The sequence below is a fragment of the Orcinus orca genome, chromosome 16, assembly GCF_937001465.1.
Source record: "Orcinus orca chromosome 16, mOrcOrc1.1, whole genome shotgun sequence".
In the NCBI taxonomy this organism is placed as follows: Eukaryota; Metazoa; Chordata; class Mammalia; order Artiodactyla; family Delphinidae; genus Orcinus; species Orcinus orca.
Genome location: NC_064574.1, coordinates 11,189,172 through 11,206,329, shown reverse-complemented (window position 1 = coordinate 11,206,329; position 17,158 = coordinate 11,189,172). Strand labels below are relative to the sequence as shown.

The following is a 17,158-nucleotide window of genomic DNA, read 5'->3' as shown; positions in this document are numbered from 1 at the left end:
AGAATCAATGCATGTAGTGGATGGTTCAGACGCACCAGTTCAGCTGTTTGGAGGCAGGGCTGACCCCCTTGGAACCAAGTAAATCCCAGAGTTCTTGGACATTGGGAGTGGTGAGGAAGTAAGAAGCCCAGAGGAGGTGTTAGATTTCCTGCCAATGAAGCTGAATTTATTTACTGAAAACATGAAAGCAATCGGGAAGTATTTGGGTACCTTACTGGTCGCAAAGATTATAGAATAAACCAGAGGTTAGCAAACTTTTATTAAAAGATCATATAATAAACATTTTAGCTCTGTTCCAACCAAGGAACCTTGCTCTGGTAACATGGAAGCAGCCATAGACAATAAGTGAAAGAATGAGCATGGTTGTCTTTCAAAAAAACTTTATTTATAAAAACAGCCAGCCAGCCATGGGCCATAGTTCGCTGACCCCTGGGATAAACAGTTGAGGTCAATCTTTCCACCTTTTAAAATAGAATAAATAAATAAATAAATTTTAATTAATTAAATTTCATGACTAAACGAAAACGTCCATAAAACGTTCTTTCCTCTTTTGGTTAACTGAAATCTCATTCCTCCATGGATTTGCTAACTGTCCTTTTCTCCTTTAAATAAAATAGAGGCTCACCGGCACATTTTCGAATTGCTATTTCTTTCTTTGTATAAATGGGGAGTTATTTATTCATGATTATTTTCTCCTTGAGGCTGATGGAAGCTGAATCATGGATGAGGTGAAAAATCAGCTTTCATCTTCTGTGATATATACTCAGTTCGGTCCTTTTCATGCATATATGTATGCAGACACGTACAAGCTTAGGAATGTACTATTAGTGGTTGTAAAAGTGAAGTTGCTCATCTTCCGCTCTGAGAGTCTGGAAAAGTTTATGAGCATCAAATAGTACCCGCTGGCATTGTCCAACAAGACACATTACTTCCCAGTGAGTGGCCACTTCCCTTCAGTCTAGCTGCGTGCTTACAGTACAGGCTCAAGTTGGCATCAGGATTTTCCACTAGATGGTCCGGTCTGCGTGCTCTGGCAGTCAGCTCGGAGGTGTTCCCGCCCTCAAAGCCACAGACAAGTCCAGGGCCCCGGGGAAAAACCACCTAGTGAATTGGGAGAGGAGTCTGGGTCACAGGCAAAGGGATTCCCTCGCACTCCAGCCCCTCTGCACCTCTCCAGACAGACCTGCCAGTTGTCTTGAGTGTCTTTCTTGAAAATTTCAAGCAGAGCTTTTAACCATGATGTGTAGCACATGTAGGTGTTCCTTACATGCTCATAGATTTTGGATATAGGTATTTGAAAACAGTGGAGCTGTGAAAATAGGCTTAGATTTTTCTATTTTAAAGTATATGAAATGAGAATTCGCCTCCGATTATGGGATAAGGGTTTGGTCAGAGAAAGAAAATCAACTGGAGGGATTTATCCTGGGAGTTTGACCTTATATAAGTGTGAGAGCTGGTTCGACAGCATATGTGAGCCTGTTTCTTTTCTTTTTTTTTTTTTCTTTTTTTTTGCGGTACGCTGGCCTCTCACTGTTGCGGCCTCTCCCGTTGCGGAGCACAGGCTCCGGACGCGCAGGCTCAGCGGCCATGGCTCACGGGCCCAGCCGCTCCGCAGCATGTGGGATCTTCCCGGACCGGGGCACGAACCCGTGTCCCCTGCATCGGCAGGCGGACTCTCAACTACTGCGCCACCAGGGAAGCCCGAGCCTGTTTCTTTGAACGTGAGGCTGGGTGTCAGCAGGTGGCCGCCACAAAAGCAAGACGGATGAGAGCTGAGAGAAGCTGAGGACGAGGAGGGAGCCGCAGGGACAGACCAGTCGCCCCACCCAAGTGACCCACCGCAGGAGGCGGTCTTCTTCATCACGGAACCAGACAGGCACCTGCCCAGGATTTGGAGAAGCTGAAAGAAGATGCCCAGGCGCTGGAGGCTGCGGGCTTGCTGCTGCCCCAGGCCACCCAGGTCAGCCCACAGAAGAGCAGCCACAACAGCGCCCACGGCGCCCACCCTCCAGGCGTAAAAACTGTAGATCTGCTTCTCCACTTCTACCTTCCAGATCTTGCCTCAAATGTCTCCTGTGGCCCATGCTAACCAGAAACTATGCAGAGCAAGGAATTCTGGGAATTCCAACTTCGCTGAGTTGACACAATCCGAATCCACCACAGTTATTACATCAAAAAGTAAATGGCGGTGAGTTAATTGATTGGGGCTTTTATTAGAAATGTCACTCCCAACTGTCAGTTTTAAATGTAGACATTTAAAACTTTTATGAAGAAGTTCTGGTGTCATAGGAAAGGCGTGGAGGTCAGAAAACCTAGATTCTGTTTTTGAGAATTACTAGCTGTATGACTTAGAACAAGTTACTTAACCTCTCTGAAACTGCATTGCTTCACTTGTAAAATGGGGATTAAAAATATCTACTGCATACAGATGATGTACACAAAATTTAGCACAATCTACTATAGTAGGTGCTGAATTTATCAAGGCACATAACAGTGTGTGGTGCTGTTTTCAGAAGGTACCAACCCATCTGAGTCTCTCACTAAACTGCGAATCCATGAAGTCCAGGGTGATGGTTAAGTGATGAGCATGAATGAATAAATGAACTATATCCCTGGGTACTAGGCAGAATAGATGTGGTTACTCCCATTTAAAAATAACAAACTAAACTTCGGTAGTTTATCAATTAAGTGTCTGAGCCAGGACTTGATGCCTGACCTTCTAACGTCTAACCCAGCGCCCTTTACAACACAGCCTCATGTCTCTCCTGCATATTGGAACATTGTGGGAGTACTATGAGAGAGTAGCTTTGTGTTCAGAAGCTGTTGCTTTTTCTTTTATTTCCCCATGATTCCGAAGTTGTAGCAAATGGTTGGAGTCCTTCACAGGCTGCCCAGGGAAAGGACTTGTTGGAGAGCCAAGCTCCACCTCTCCTCAGAGGAGTCTCTGTGTTCTGCTTTGGCTGAGTTTCACCTGGTCCCATTCATCCATTCATTCAGTCAATCATCCAACAAAATGGATTAAGAATGTATTATGTGCCAAGCATTGTCCTAGAAACTGAAGACACAGCAGTGAACAAAACAGATATGGTCCTGCTCTCACGATATTTACATGCTTCTAAGCTGTGGTAGCCAGCCTCCAGGATGGCCCCAGTGCTTCTTGCCTTCCGGTGTTCACACCCTTACGTGGTCCCCTTCCATCCTGCATAGGGATGACTGATGTCACACACACACACACACACACACACACACACACACACACACACAAATATAAAGGGGTGATGGAGGTGACTTCTGAGGTAAGCTCGTAAAGACATGGTGCCTTCCATCATGCTCTCTCCTGAATCCCTCCCTCTGAGGGAACCCAGCTGCCATGCTGTGAGGATGCTGAAGGAGCCCGGTGTGGCAAGGTCCACAGGGTGATGAACTGAGGCCTCCCACCCACAGCCATGTGAGGGAGCCATCTGGGAAACAGACCCTCCGCCCCAGTCAAGCCTCTGAATTAAACCATGGCCCCAGCGACATCTTGACTGCAACCTTAGGAGAGACCCTGGGCCAGAACCACCCAGCTAAGCTGCTCCCACGTTCCTGACCCACAAAAACTCTAAGATAATCAGTGTTTGTTGTTTTAAGCCATTAAGTTTGGGAGTAGTTTGTTATGCAGCAATAGATAACTAATACATAGAGAGAGACAGACGATGCCCCCAAATAATGCCAGATTAAGGTTAAGCGCTATGGAGAAAAATAAAGCAGGGAATGGGACTGGTGGGGTGGAGGGAATTGCACTTTTAGGTAAGGTAGGCAGGGAAGGCCTCACTGTGAAGGTGGTGGTTGATTAAGGACTGAAAGGAGTTGAAGGATTTAACTGTGTGGAAAAGTCTTCCAGGCAGAGGGATCAGCAGGTGCAAAGGCCCTGAGGCCGGAGCTTGAGTGTGTCAAAGGATCAGCAAAGAGGCTGTTGTGGCTGGACCAGGTGAAGCGGGGAAGATGGTAAAGATGAGGTCAGAGAGATGATAAGGGGCCTGACTGTGAGGCATGGGAAGCTCTGTGCTGAGATGATAGTGGTTTGTGACCTCGGGTATGTCTCAGCGCCAGGCATGACCCTTCCCATGCATTGCTTCCTTCGATCCTCACCAAATGGGATGATCCCCATTTGCCAGATGAAGAAACTGAGGCCCATGGAGGTTATATTACTTCAGACCACACAATCAAGTTGTGACAGAGCCAGGAATCAAACCCAGGTCCTCAAATCTGTGGTCTTAATAACAGCTGGAATTTGGGTGGGGAGGGAAGAAGAGGGGGCTCTGTCTGTTCCCCTGAGGAATCACTACACTTCGTGGTGCTCTTTGTCTGAACTGGGGTCTGTTGAATCCGTGTTGTGGGAAGTTAAGTGTTCATGCTTCAGGCCCTGGATTGAGCACAGGCCATAAATGACCCATCAGGGTGGAATCCGGGTTGGGCCCAAGGTTCTGAGGATCAGCAAGGAAGCTTGGGGCAGCTCCAGCCCCAGGGGGAAGCGGGACCAGCCGAGGCCCACTTGGCAGTGGGGCGTGCCAGCTTTGGCACTGGCTCCCCACAGACAGGCATGAGTCACTGCGGGGCAGCACCGCTCGGTCTGCCTAGGACGCGCTGTTCTGCGGGGACCACAGCTCCCACTGGGAGCCAGGGCCAACCGGGCAGAGTCTGTGGAAAAATACTGCGGTGGGGTACACCCTGGCACTCTGCTGTGTTTTGTGCTGCCCCAAATTCGCCCGTGGCCTCCTGCCAACCAAGTGGGATTCAGTACATTGGTTTTAAAAAAAAAAAAAAGCCAAGAGAGCAGTTTTTGAGAAGTCCCAGGCCCAGCAGTTAGGCTTGGCTGCCTTCTCTCTCTCCAGGTTAGAATAGCAGCATTATGTGGACCGAGTGCCGGGTATTGGACCAAGATGTCCATGGTTCGGTCACGTTCAGTCCTCGTCTCAGTCTTACGGAGTTGTGCCTTTATCATTCCCATTTTCCAAGTGTTGAAACAGAGGTGTAGAGAAGTGAGAAAACCAAGGTTTAGAGGGAGTTTTCACACTGTGCAGCCCTCCCGGGGACCTCTCCAGTTAATTTAAAGTCACAGGGAGGGGCACGGAGGGAGCTGAGGGCACCCACCCCTCCCCACTTCAATGCAAGCAATCCGTTCTTCTTATATGTGGGACTTCTGGTTAATAGTATAAATAAACAGGCCTCCCCTTGTTTATTTGTACTAATAATGCAAAGTACACGAGGTAGACTCTCAGTTGCCCACTCACTGCCTATTTTTCCCTTCTTCACTAACAGAACCTCAGTTTTATTTAGTGTGGCATTGTGTCTATAGCTAAAGGACCCCAATCCCAGCCCTGCTTATAGTGTAGGTAGCCAGTGAGATATAAGCTGAAGTCACCAGATGGGGCTTTTAATAACAGCTCTTAATGAAGAGTTTCTTCACTCACTGGAAGGTGAGACCTTTTGGTCCTTCCTCCGTTTGTCTCCTTTTTCCTGCTTGGAACTGCAATGGAGTGGCTGGAGCTCTGAGCCGCTTTGGACCATGATTCATCATTGAACATGAAAGCTCGTGTGAGACTGTTGATCAGGAGCCTGGGGTATTAATGGTATTACAGCATTGCTGTGCCAGCCCTGTCCTGCCCTCTCCATGAAATGAAGGAAGCTCACATGTTAAAAGCTGTATTGCAGTTTCTGTTATATTCAGCTGAAGTTAAACGTATAAGGCAACGTTTATTGGGTGTTTGCCTTATGCTGGTCACTGAGCTAAAACTGAGTGCACATAATCACTTTGAACCCTTACAGTAACCTGATGCATTAGGTGAGCTCTGGACCCAGGGAGCCTAGATTCGAATCCTTGCCTCTTTCAACTTAGACAAGTGACTCCATCTCTCTGCACCTCATTTGTCTTTGTTCTAAAATGAGAGTAGCAGCAGTATTCTCTACCTCGTCAGGTGGTTTAGCAGATTAAGTGAGATTATGTACGTAAAGTATATACCTGGCACATAGTAGGTGCTCAATGAATGTCAACTAGTTTTAAAAATTTATTTTATCGAACTGTAGTTGATTTACAATGTTGTGTTAATTTCTGCTGTATAGCAAAGTGATTCAGTTATATACATTCTTTTTCATATTCTTTTCCATTATGGTTTATCACAGGATATTGAATATAGTTCCCTGTGCTCTACAGTAGGACTTTGTTGTTTATCCATTCTATATATAATAGTTTGCATCTGCTAATCTCAAACTCCCAATCCATCCCTTCCCCAGCCTTTGGCAACCACAAGTCTGTTCTCTGTGTCTGTGAGTCTGTTTCTGTCGTAGATAAGTTCATTTGTGTCATATTTTAGATTCCACATATAAGAGATATCATATGGTATTTGTCTTTGTCTTTCTGACTTACTTCACTTAGTATGATAATCTCTAAGTCCATCCATGTTGCTGCAAATAGCATTATTTCATTCTTTTTAATGGCCGAGTAGTATTCCATTTTATGTATGTACCACACCTTTATCCATTCATCTGTTGATGGACTTTTTGGCTGTTTCCATGTCTTGGCTATTGTAAATAGTGCTGCCATGAACATAGGGGTGTATATATCTTTTTGAATTATAGTTTTGTCCAGATATATGCCCAAGAGTGGGATTGCTGGGTCCTATGGCAACTCTGTTTTTAGTTTTCTGAGGAACCTCCATGCTCTTCTTCATAGTGGCTGCACCAATTTACATTCCCACCAACAGTGTAGGAGGGTTCCCTTTCCCCACACCCTTTCCAGCATTTGGTATTTGTATATTTCTTCATGATGGCCATTCTGACTGATGTGAGGTGATACCTCATTGTAGTTTTGATTTGCATTTCTCTAATAATTAGCACTGTTGAGCATCTTTTCATGTGCCTGTTGGCTATCTGTATATCTAATGAAAGTCAACTATTATCCCCATTATATAGATGAGGAAACGGGTAGATGGGTACAAGTTTCCACAGCCCAAGTGAGGAGGGGACAGGAATTTGAATTCAGACAGAATTCTGTTACAAATTAAAATAAATCAGATACTCACTATTAGATGGCCTGTAAGAATTATTCTTGTTTTAAGTTCTGTCTAGTCTAATGTTATACGCATCTGTGAAATAATGAATATGAACTAATATATGTCACTGCTTTTCAACTAGTGAAAAAACATTTGGTTTAATGTTTTTTCGGCCTCTCCTCAAACCAGCAGAACCTCTGAAATAGGATGCCTCTTTAAAACATTGGGTTTAATGTCCCAGCTGTGTGCTCAGCGTGGACAGGGCTGGGAATACAACAAACAATAAACTGATAAGATAGAGTTTCTGTCCTTCGGAGCCCCCAGTCTGGTGAGCTAAAGGGGCTCATCAACAGGGCTCACACACAGTAATGTGTTAAGTATCATGTGGGGATTCCCGAGTTGTATGAGCAAAGAAGGGGCTCCTAACCCAGGAATCAGAGAAGGCCTCTGAGGAGGCATTGACATTTAAAGCTGAAAGAAGGTGTGGTAGACAGCTTCTGCCATGGCCCCTGGTGATGCCTGCCCACCTCGTCTATTCACATCCTTGTGTCACCCCCTCCTCGTGTGTGGCCTAGACCCGGTGACCTGATTCCAGAGAATAAAATGCGGCAAAATGGGGACTTCCCTGGTGGTCCTGTGGTTAAGACTTTGCCTTCCAATGCAGGGGTTGCGGGTTCGATCCCTGGTCGGGGAGCTAAGATCCCACATGCCTTGCGGCCAAGAAACCAAAACATAAAACAGAAGCAATATTGTAACAAATTCAATAAAGACTTTCAAAATGGTCCACATCAAAAAAAATTTTTTTTTAATGTGGCAAAATGATGGAATGTCGCTTCCAAGATTAGGTTCTGAACTCTGACTTCCATCCCACTGGCACTCCCTCTTGCCCGCTCACTCTGCCAGCTGCCGTGTTGTTGCATGTGCCGTAGAGAGGCCCACATAGTGAGGAGCTAAGGAAGACTTGTGGCCAATGGCTTGTGAGGACCTGAGACCCTCAGTCCAACACCCCATGAGGAGCAGAATTCTGCCACAGTCATGCCAGCAAGCGAGGGGCCTACTCAGTCAGGCCTTGGGATGACCCAGCGCCAGAGGACCCAGTTCAGCAGCGTCTGATTCCTGACCCCTAGAAGCCTGAGATTTAAAATGTTGTTGTTTTAAGTTACTCTGTTGTTGGGGAAATTTGTTATGCAGCAACAGATGACCTCTACAGAGGGGCAGGAATTAGCCGTGTGTCAGAAGGAAAGAAAAGGAGGGTGGGAGGTCGTTCTGGGCATGGGGACCAGCTGTGCAGGGGCCCAGACGGAAGAGAGAATGGCTGGATTAGAGAGCAGGCCACAAATGTCCATTCCATGAGGTGAGGAACTTCACCTGTTCACCCACCACCATATCCCCAGTGCTGGGAATGTGAAGAGTGGGCATGCAGTAGGTGCTCAATAAATGTATGGGAGGTGTGGTCAAGGGAACTGAATGCAAAGAAGAATCTTGGGAGGAGAGCTCAGGGCGCATAGCCGAGGCCTCCTGGCCTCCACTCTGAGCCTGGACTGGTCCTCGGGCCCATGGGAGCCTTGGCTGGCAATTCAGTGGCCTGATTGCCGCCCAGTGAGGATGGCCTGGACACTGGGGCTGGAAATAAGGCTCAGGAGGAGAGGGGGAGGCTGACACAGGCCTGCAGGCCAGGGATGGCCTGGACCAAGCTGGCCGTTGGGATAGGGGAGACCCGTGACCAGATCTGGGGCATCTATCGGAAGGACAGCCCATGGTACCTGCCCATGGATTGGATGCACGGGTGGAGGGAAATGGGAACATCAAGGGACACTGTTTTGGTCAGAGTGACCTGGTGGATGGTGGTGCTGCTTTTGGTGATAGAGAATATTACAGGTGACCCTGGGCAGGTCACTTAGCCTCTGTATGCCTCAGTCTTAGTCATCAATAAAGTAGGGTTAGTAACTCCTACCTAGTAGAGCTGTTGTAAAAATGAAATGAGATGATGGCTACAAACACCTGGAAAAAAACAAGACACACACATAATTTATATGTAGTATATGACTTATATATTATATATGTGATTTTCTTGAAGTGTAGTTGATTTACAGTGTTACATTAGTTTCAGGTGTACAACGTAGTGATTCGATATTTTTATAGATTATGCTCCATTTAAAGTTATCATAGAATATTGGCTTTGTTCCCTGGGCTGTACATTACATCCTTATATCTTATTTATTTGTATTATATTAGAACCCTGGAGAAGGAACAACTTGGGGTGCTGCAGGGGCACCAAGAGAGATGTTCACTTTTGGAATTTTCTTTCTCCCGTTCTATCCCTGGGAAGAAACAAGCCACTCAAAGGAAGTAAGAACCCTCTCGATGAAAACTCACTTTTGCCAGTTGTGGCAAAGGCAAGTGACATTATGTTTTTGCCGCCATCTGCAAATGGCATCCTCCCGAGAAACGGCCTCTCCTCAAACCAGCAGAACCTCTGAAATAGGATGCCTCTTGGGACGATTAAGTTTGGGCCCACTTGCATCTTGACATCATTCAGGGTCTGAACGTTCCGTCTCGCCACTACAGATGTATAGATTTCAGGGTTCCGAGGGCTAACGGGGAATTGTGACATACTTGTGGCTCAAGTCATTTCTTAGCTTTCAGGCCCAATCGTGCTCGCTCACATAACACGTGGCTCAGGAGCTTGATGTAGGTACCAGCTACCCTGTGTGTCCGACATGTGTCATGTCAGTCCCTCCGATGTTAAGTTCCTGATTGTGCGTGGCATCTGTGCAGTCATTCGAACTCTCCAGGTCAAGAATTTCGCCTCCCCAGGAACATTTGTCCAAAGACATCTTTGGTTGTTACAACCATGGGGAATGGAGTGGAGAGGGGTGCTACTGTCATTTAGAGGGTGGAGACCAGGGATGCTGCTAACACCCTACAATGCACAGAACAGCTGCCACCACAGGGAGTGATCCAGCCCCACGTGTCAGCAGTAACGACATTGAGAAACTCTGCTCTAGAGCTACTTGTTTGTTGAACAAGTTCTGAGTGCCTACTGTATGCCAGGTCCCATTCAGCCCTGCAGGTAAGACTGTGAATGAGACCAGTGAAGTTCTTCCCCTCGTGGAACAAACATTCTGATGGAGAAGACGGATAAGAAACTGGTGTACAAATCAGTATGTTTCCTAAGATAATTTCAGATGATGAAAACTGCTGTGTGAACAGGGTCTATGTGTGTTTTCACACACAGTTGTTTCCCTTGTACTTGGCACAGTGCTTGGCATGGAGTAGGGTTCAGTGAGTTTTCACTGATTCCTCAATGATTAAGACCCTGCTGTTGGTTAACTATGTGCCCTTGGACAAGGTCATCTCTCCGTGCCTCAGTTTTTTCATCTGTAAAGCGGGGATTCTCATAGGACCCACCTGGTAGAATTGGGCGATCAAATGAGAGGATATATACAAAGGGCTTGAACATTCCTTGCCCACAGTAAATGCTCAATAAATGTTAGTGACATTCATTCATTCATTCATTCCTCCCCTTTGCCATGGGTCAACTGTAACAGTCTTTGCTCTGACTCCTTGGTTCCATCTCTGCCCTTCACCTTTGGCAGCTCTCATTGGTTACAAGTGCCCAGAACAGTGTAATAGGCCCTCCAGCTGGTATGAGAAGGATGGTGACAAAAGGACTTGGAGAAGAAAGGAGCATGATTGAACGTAGTCCGTGTCACCACTGGGGAGGGCACACATGCAGCTTGTTGGTGCTTCAGGGGCACATGACAAACATCCGTGGTGACCATTTTTTCATGTCCTGGCACCCTGGTAGCTTACACAGGTCCCCAGCTGGCTTCTGACCTCCTAGTAAGGTTTGCTCTTCTTCCACTGCCAACTTTTTCTTCTTATCTGTATCTGCTTCCCAAGGGGGAACTATGGCCTAAGGTCTCGGTTCTCCACCTAGGTGAGTCAAGAGCCTTTTGGTCAAAGTAAGAGGAAATCAGTTGAAATGGACTTAAGCCAAAAAAGGAAATGCATTAGCTCGTGTAACAGAAAATTCGGGGCATGGCAGGATTCAGGATGCAGTGTTTCCAGGAATCTCTCTCCCTTGATCTCGTTTCCTCTATTCTGACCATATCCTCAGGCAAGTACTTCCCAAACACGGGCTTAACCTCCCCATTCCATCCCCACCAACAACTCTGGACTCACATTCAACAGGTTGAGGAACCTCAGCTGAAAGACAGCATCTCTTTTGCAATAGTTCCAGCAAAAATCTTGGGGTCAACTGCGATTGGCCCATCCTGGGTCAGGTGTCCATTCCTGAGCCAATCCCTGCAGCCATGGGTATGTGGGGTTTTGATTGGCTAGGCCTGGGTCACGTGCCTGCCCTCTGATCTGGAATAGGAGCAACTCCACCCATACAGTCGAGATTGAGAACAGAGGGGAGGTGTCCCCCCAAAGCACATCAGGGTGCTGTTACAAAAGGTAACAGCCCAAACCACAGATGCCATCTGTACCATCTGATTGAGCATAAAACCCAAAGGCTGAAGTCCCCAATTCTTCCCGACTTAGCCGAGTCGGGGGTTAACACTGTTAGCCAGCTCTCTTTTTTGGTGAGCAGATGTCAGTGTGGTGGGCATTCCCTTGAAAGACAGAAGGCTTCAGGAAGGATAATGCCCAGCTGGGCCCAGCAATCTCCCCAGTGCCAAATGCTTCCTGATATCAACTGGACATAACACCCGCCCCATCACCTCTTCCCTGGAATGACCTCCTGGCCTTTCCGTAGAGCAAAAGTTCCGTGGATCTCCTTTCTCCACATAAAACTCACCTAAATTTGGAAACAAACTCATGAAACCAGTTTAATCACAAAGTAAACTCAGGGTGAAATCTGGCCTGTTTCTTTTTTAAGCGAGAGATTTGGACATGCCTGCAACTGTTGTGCTGGGTTGTTTTAAAAATTTAGATCCATTTGTATCTGGTGTTTTTAAACTTCTTCCAGTGTTATCTGCTTTAAAATAAGAACAAGAAATAGAAATGACTCTGAACTTTCTCCTTGTTCAGTTGTTAATGGAATAAATATAATAAAAGCGTACAAACTAAACATCATGCAATTAAGAAAAACAACGCTTTTCAGGAGGGCTAACTTGGAATAGAAACTGTGGAATAATAATAATAGTGGTAATATTAGTTCAGGTATATTGCACATCTATGAACCAGGCATCGTTCTAAGCACTTCATCAATATGTGCTAACTTCTAATATTGCCCCCATTTTATGGATGAGGACACTGAGACACAGAGAGGTGAAGTGATTTGGCTAGGGTGACAGTGGCTGCTAAATGATCGAGCAGGGATTTGAAGCCGGCTAGTCTAACTCCACTGGCCCACAGGCCTAGGACAATCTGGTTCCCAGCCATTGCATCTTAAGGTGACTCACTCCTTCTAGATGGCTGAGAGCTTACCCCACTTGAACCTGTTTTCAAGTTCATTCAGCAAAGGCTGCATTTTATGACTGCCTGATGTTTTTGTAGTTAAGGCTGAACCCATATTGGTAAATGGACTCTCTCAAAATTTCTTCCTCTGCCAAAGTTCTGTTAGCCTGCAATCCTCAAAGCACTTCGCATATACAAACTTCAAAGCCAATTACATCCAGCCTGACGTGACCGGAGGGCACCTCCCAAGGCTCTGGCAGAGATGACAATTGGCAGTGGAGCTGTTTTTAATGATGTTTCATTTTGATCAAACCAGAAAAAAATGTGCAACTGCTCAAAAGGCTATTTACAAACTCCAGCTATGGCCACTGACCCGCATCTAATTCTGCTAATCACATAAACACAAGTTTTATCCCCATCCGTGGAATACATTCCCAGCTCATCCCCACCTGCTACCCTCCTCCCATTCCCATCCTCACCCCCCCAAGAGAGCACTTTTGTTTGTCACTTACAATTGCTGTGATTAGTACTGTCTACACAGCAATACCAGTCCCGTTCCCTTTCTTGCTCCTTGTCCCAAGATGTGCCGTTAAAACAGAGAGCTTTGAGTTTCTGTAAAGTCTAAACAATCTCAAATGTGCAGGGCTGCATTTGTAAAAAATGTTCAGAGGATGAGTCCAACTTCAGATTTCCATCTATAACCAATTATATCTGTTAGGATTGGGATTCACTAAATATAACAGAACGCCCCCCTCCAATATGTTATGCCTTAAACAAGATCAAAGTTTATTATTCTCTCATAAAAATATCAGAGATCCAGATGACTGTCTTTCTGTTCTGCCATCTTCAGCATGTGGCCACCAACTTCAAGGTCATCTTATGATTCAAAGTGGCTGCTTCAGTTCCAGGCTTCACGTCTACCTTCTAGGGCAGCAGCCAGAAGAAACTGAAAAGCCAAAAGGCCCTCACACCCTCCCTTCTACAGAACCTTCCTGGTAATAACCCCCCACCAAGTTCTTTTTATGTCTCCTTGGTCAAGTCATAGTCATGTGGTCATATCTAGCCACAAGGGGTGCTAAGAAATGTAGTCTTTGGACATTGGCTCGCAATCAGCAGTCTCTGTTACCATCAATGATGTAGTATGACTAGATCAGCCCAGGAGAACTGGAGTTCTGATCACCCAGAACAGTGCTGGGGACCAAGGAGTCCGCTTCCTCCATCATTCATTGACCCTAAGTCTTCATTACCTGGGACAAACTCCCTTTTTCCAGATCTGGAGATAGGAGTGACTTATTGGTCCTAGGTAAATTTGGTTCAGCAAAATGAAAGGAGCAATCTCCTTCTGTTCTCAGGAGTATGTCTCCACTCCTATGCCCCAGAGGCAGCCATGATCTCTTTAGCTGAGAATCTGTTCCCCTCTTTACAATCTGCTTCACTCTACCCCACCTACTCCAATAGAAAAGTATTTCAAGGCTCTGCTTTGGGTTTCTTTATCTCCCCGCGAGGTGGCATTGCCAACGTATTGGCTCTTCTGCTATCTGTTTTACCTTCCTTCTCTTATTCTTAATGCCCCATCAGCTCTTTCTAGAATCCTAGAGATTGGCTATAGGGTGGCGGGGTGGAGCTCAGAGGAAGTGGGGAGCCCAGTGGGATGGCCATGGTGGGGAGGGGTAGACAGTGGAGTTGATCGGGAATCACTGGGACTCAAAGACCAGAGGGGAGAACTTGGGTTAAAGCAGAGGTTCTCAACCAGGGCGATTTTGCCCCCCGGGAAAGTTTAGCAATATCTGGAGACATTTTCCATTGTCACAGGGTGTGTTCTTGGCATCTAAAGGGTAGAGGCCAGGGATGGTGCCAAACACCCTACAGAGTAGCGCACAGGCCCCCACAGCAAAGCATTATCTGGCCCAGAATATCATTAGCATTGAGGCTGAGATAATCTGGCTTAAAGGGAGCAGAGGATGTAGCTTGATAGTTAAGAGCATGTGCTCTGATGTCAAAAGCTCGGGCTCAAATCCCAGCTGTGACATGTGGCAACTTTATGACTTTGAACAGGCCCCCTGACCTCTCTAGCTTGTCTGCACATCTGCAGTATTGGGGGCTTTCTGAGAGCTGAAAGAGATAATCCCCATAAAGTGTGTTGTCCAGTACCTGGCGCCCACACCTCCCTCACGTGGGGTTGAGTATGAGAAATACTTACATATACATCAGGATTGCCAGGCTGAGGTTTATACAATTTACATCCCATCATGCAAAGCGAAAGAAAACAAAAGGTTGATTCTAAAGATGAAAAACAAGAAACAGAAATCTCGCGGGATTTTGTAAGTACCGTTCCAGGCCGAACCAAAAGGCGAGAAGGAAGTGCCGTTCCACCGAGCTGTGCGCAGGAGGATGGCGGGAACGCTGGCCACCCGGACCCTCTCCTCCTGCACTCCACAAACGCTCGCAGCAGTGCTCCTCTTAGGAGTGTTTGAGGTTTGGACCGGGCCTTCCCCTCTCCAGATTTCTGGTTAAATTTGGTCTCACTGAGCTGAGGCTCTTTAAACAAAGACTTGACGCAGAAGAGAGAAGGAAACGTTTGAGAAATGTTTCCAGAAAGAGCGATCCAGGCAGAGGAAACAGCAAGAAGAAAGCCCTGAGCAGAAGCACAGCTGGTATTCTGGAGCAGCGAGCGGCCAGCGCGGCCGCAGCAGAGGAGCTTGGGGGGCGGTGATGCGGGGAGACCTGGGCCTCTGGAACTTCACTGGGACCTTCGCTGTACTCTTATTTAGATGAGAAGCTACTGCGAAGTTTTGAGCAGAGCAAGGACTTGATTGGCCAGATTTTGACAGAGCCCTTCTGCTATTATGTTGAGCATGGACTGTGGGGCATCAGGGAGGGGGCAGGGAGCCCAGAGGAGGCGGCCACGGGAGTCCAGGTGGGAGGGGATGAGAGGAAAATGGGGCGGGGGGGTGAGGAAGATATTCGGGGTATATTTTGAAGCTGGGACCAGTAGATGTTTGGCTGATGGCTTGGAGGTGGGTTATAAGAGAGAGAGTCACCATCAAGAGTGACCCCAAATGTTTTGACCTGAGAAACTTTGTCGTGGGTTCAGTAGTGCCCCCCCAAAGGCTATGCCTGAGTTCCAACCCCTTGAACCAGTGATAGTGGCCTTATCTGGGAAAAGGGTCTTTGCAGAGGTAATTAAGTTATGGATCTCAAGATGACATGATCCTGGATTAAGGTGGACCCTCACTCCAATGACAGATGTCTTTGTAAGAAAAGGAGAGGACACAGAGACACACAGAGTTGGGCATGGGAAGATGGGGGCAGAGATGGAGTCAAGGAGCGCCAAGGATGGCCGGGCAGCCACCAGAAGTTAGAGGGGCAGGACGGGCTGGATGCGCCCTCAGTGCCTCCAGAAGGAACCAACCATGTGGACACCATGACGTCTGACTTCCGACCTACAGAACTGGGGGAGAATAAATTTCCATCGTTCTAGCCACATAGGTTGTGGTACTTTGTTTTAGCAGCCACGGGACACTCATACCAATGGGAAAGGTGGATTTGCCACTGATTGAGATGGAGAGTCTAGAAGGAGGTTTGTGTAAAAGCGGGTGGAGGGTGGGAACCCTAATAAATCCTGTGCAGGGAAGCCATGAGCATCAAATGGAGTGATGTACGTCAAGTGCCCAGCATGCCTGACCCCTGCTGTCACACTTGGAACCTTCTCCCCTGACCTCCTCCCTCCTCCGCTGTCTGAAACGGCCCCTGCCTTCCACTGTGCCCCGTCATCCCGTCTGATTTCCTTCCCAGCACTTAATACTCTCTGGAATAATCTTATTCTTTGCTTGCTTTTTGTCATCTATTTCCCTAACACCAAGGCTCATACTTGCCCTAAACTGAAATTTGCACGAGGTTGGGGGCTTTCTCTGTTTTTATGTCATTTTATCTTTCATTTCTTTGTTTTGCTCTTTATGCGTTATTTTCTTTTATGACTCCCCAGGGGTCAGAGCAGTTCCTGGTCCACAGCTGGCCACTGGGAAGCAGTCCTTGAAGGCAGTTAGCTGGTGTTTGGTGACTGCATTCCCTTCTGCATCTTAGACTGATGGATGGGAACTGTTACTGTGGTGAAGACCCTCCCAGGCCACGTATTAAAATGCATAACATTGAGGTTCTGATTCACTAGGTCTGGGTTAGGACTTAGAAATCCACGTTTTTAGCAAGATCCCCACACGATTCTGATGCGAGTTTGTCAAAGTGTGAACCCCTTTGTTGGGCTAAGCTCTTCGAACACATCCTCACACTGCAAAGGGCAGAGAGGCTCTGGAGTTGAACAGAGGTGGAACTCTGTCACTTACAAGCTGGTGATGACCTTGAACATGCTACTTTACCTTTGGGGGCTTAAAAAACAGCCTTTATTTATTCACTAATCTCATAAATCTGCAAGCTAGGCAGGGCTGAGCGGGGACAGCTTGTTTTTGCTTTACATGGTGTCAGCTAGGGTGGCTTGCAGGAAAGCTGGCATCAGAAATCCCTGAAGTCTCACTGACTCACAGTTGGTGCTGATGCTGATGCAGATGGTGATGCTGATGCTGATGAAGATGCTGATGCAGATGGTGATGCTGATGCTGATGAAGATGGTGATGCTGATGCTGATGCAGATGCTGATGCTGATGCAGATGGTGATGCTGATGAAGATGCTGATGCAGATGCTGATGCAGATGCTGATGCTGATG

At 46.9% G+C, this 17,158-nt stretch overlaps 1 long non-coding RNA gene across 2 annotated transcripts in view; it reads left to right on the top strand.

Annotated features, from left to right (window-relative positions):
* LOC117197779 (uncharacterized) overlaps positions 1–17,158 on the top strand; it is a 231,081-nt gene that overhangs the window by 149,107 nt on the left and 64,816 nt on the right. The window lies entirely within an intron of this gene.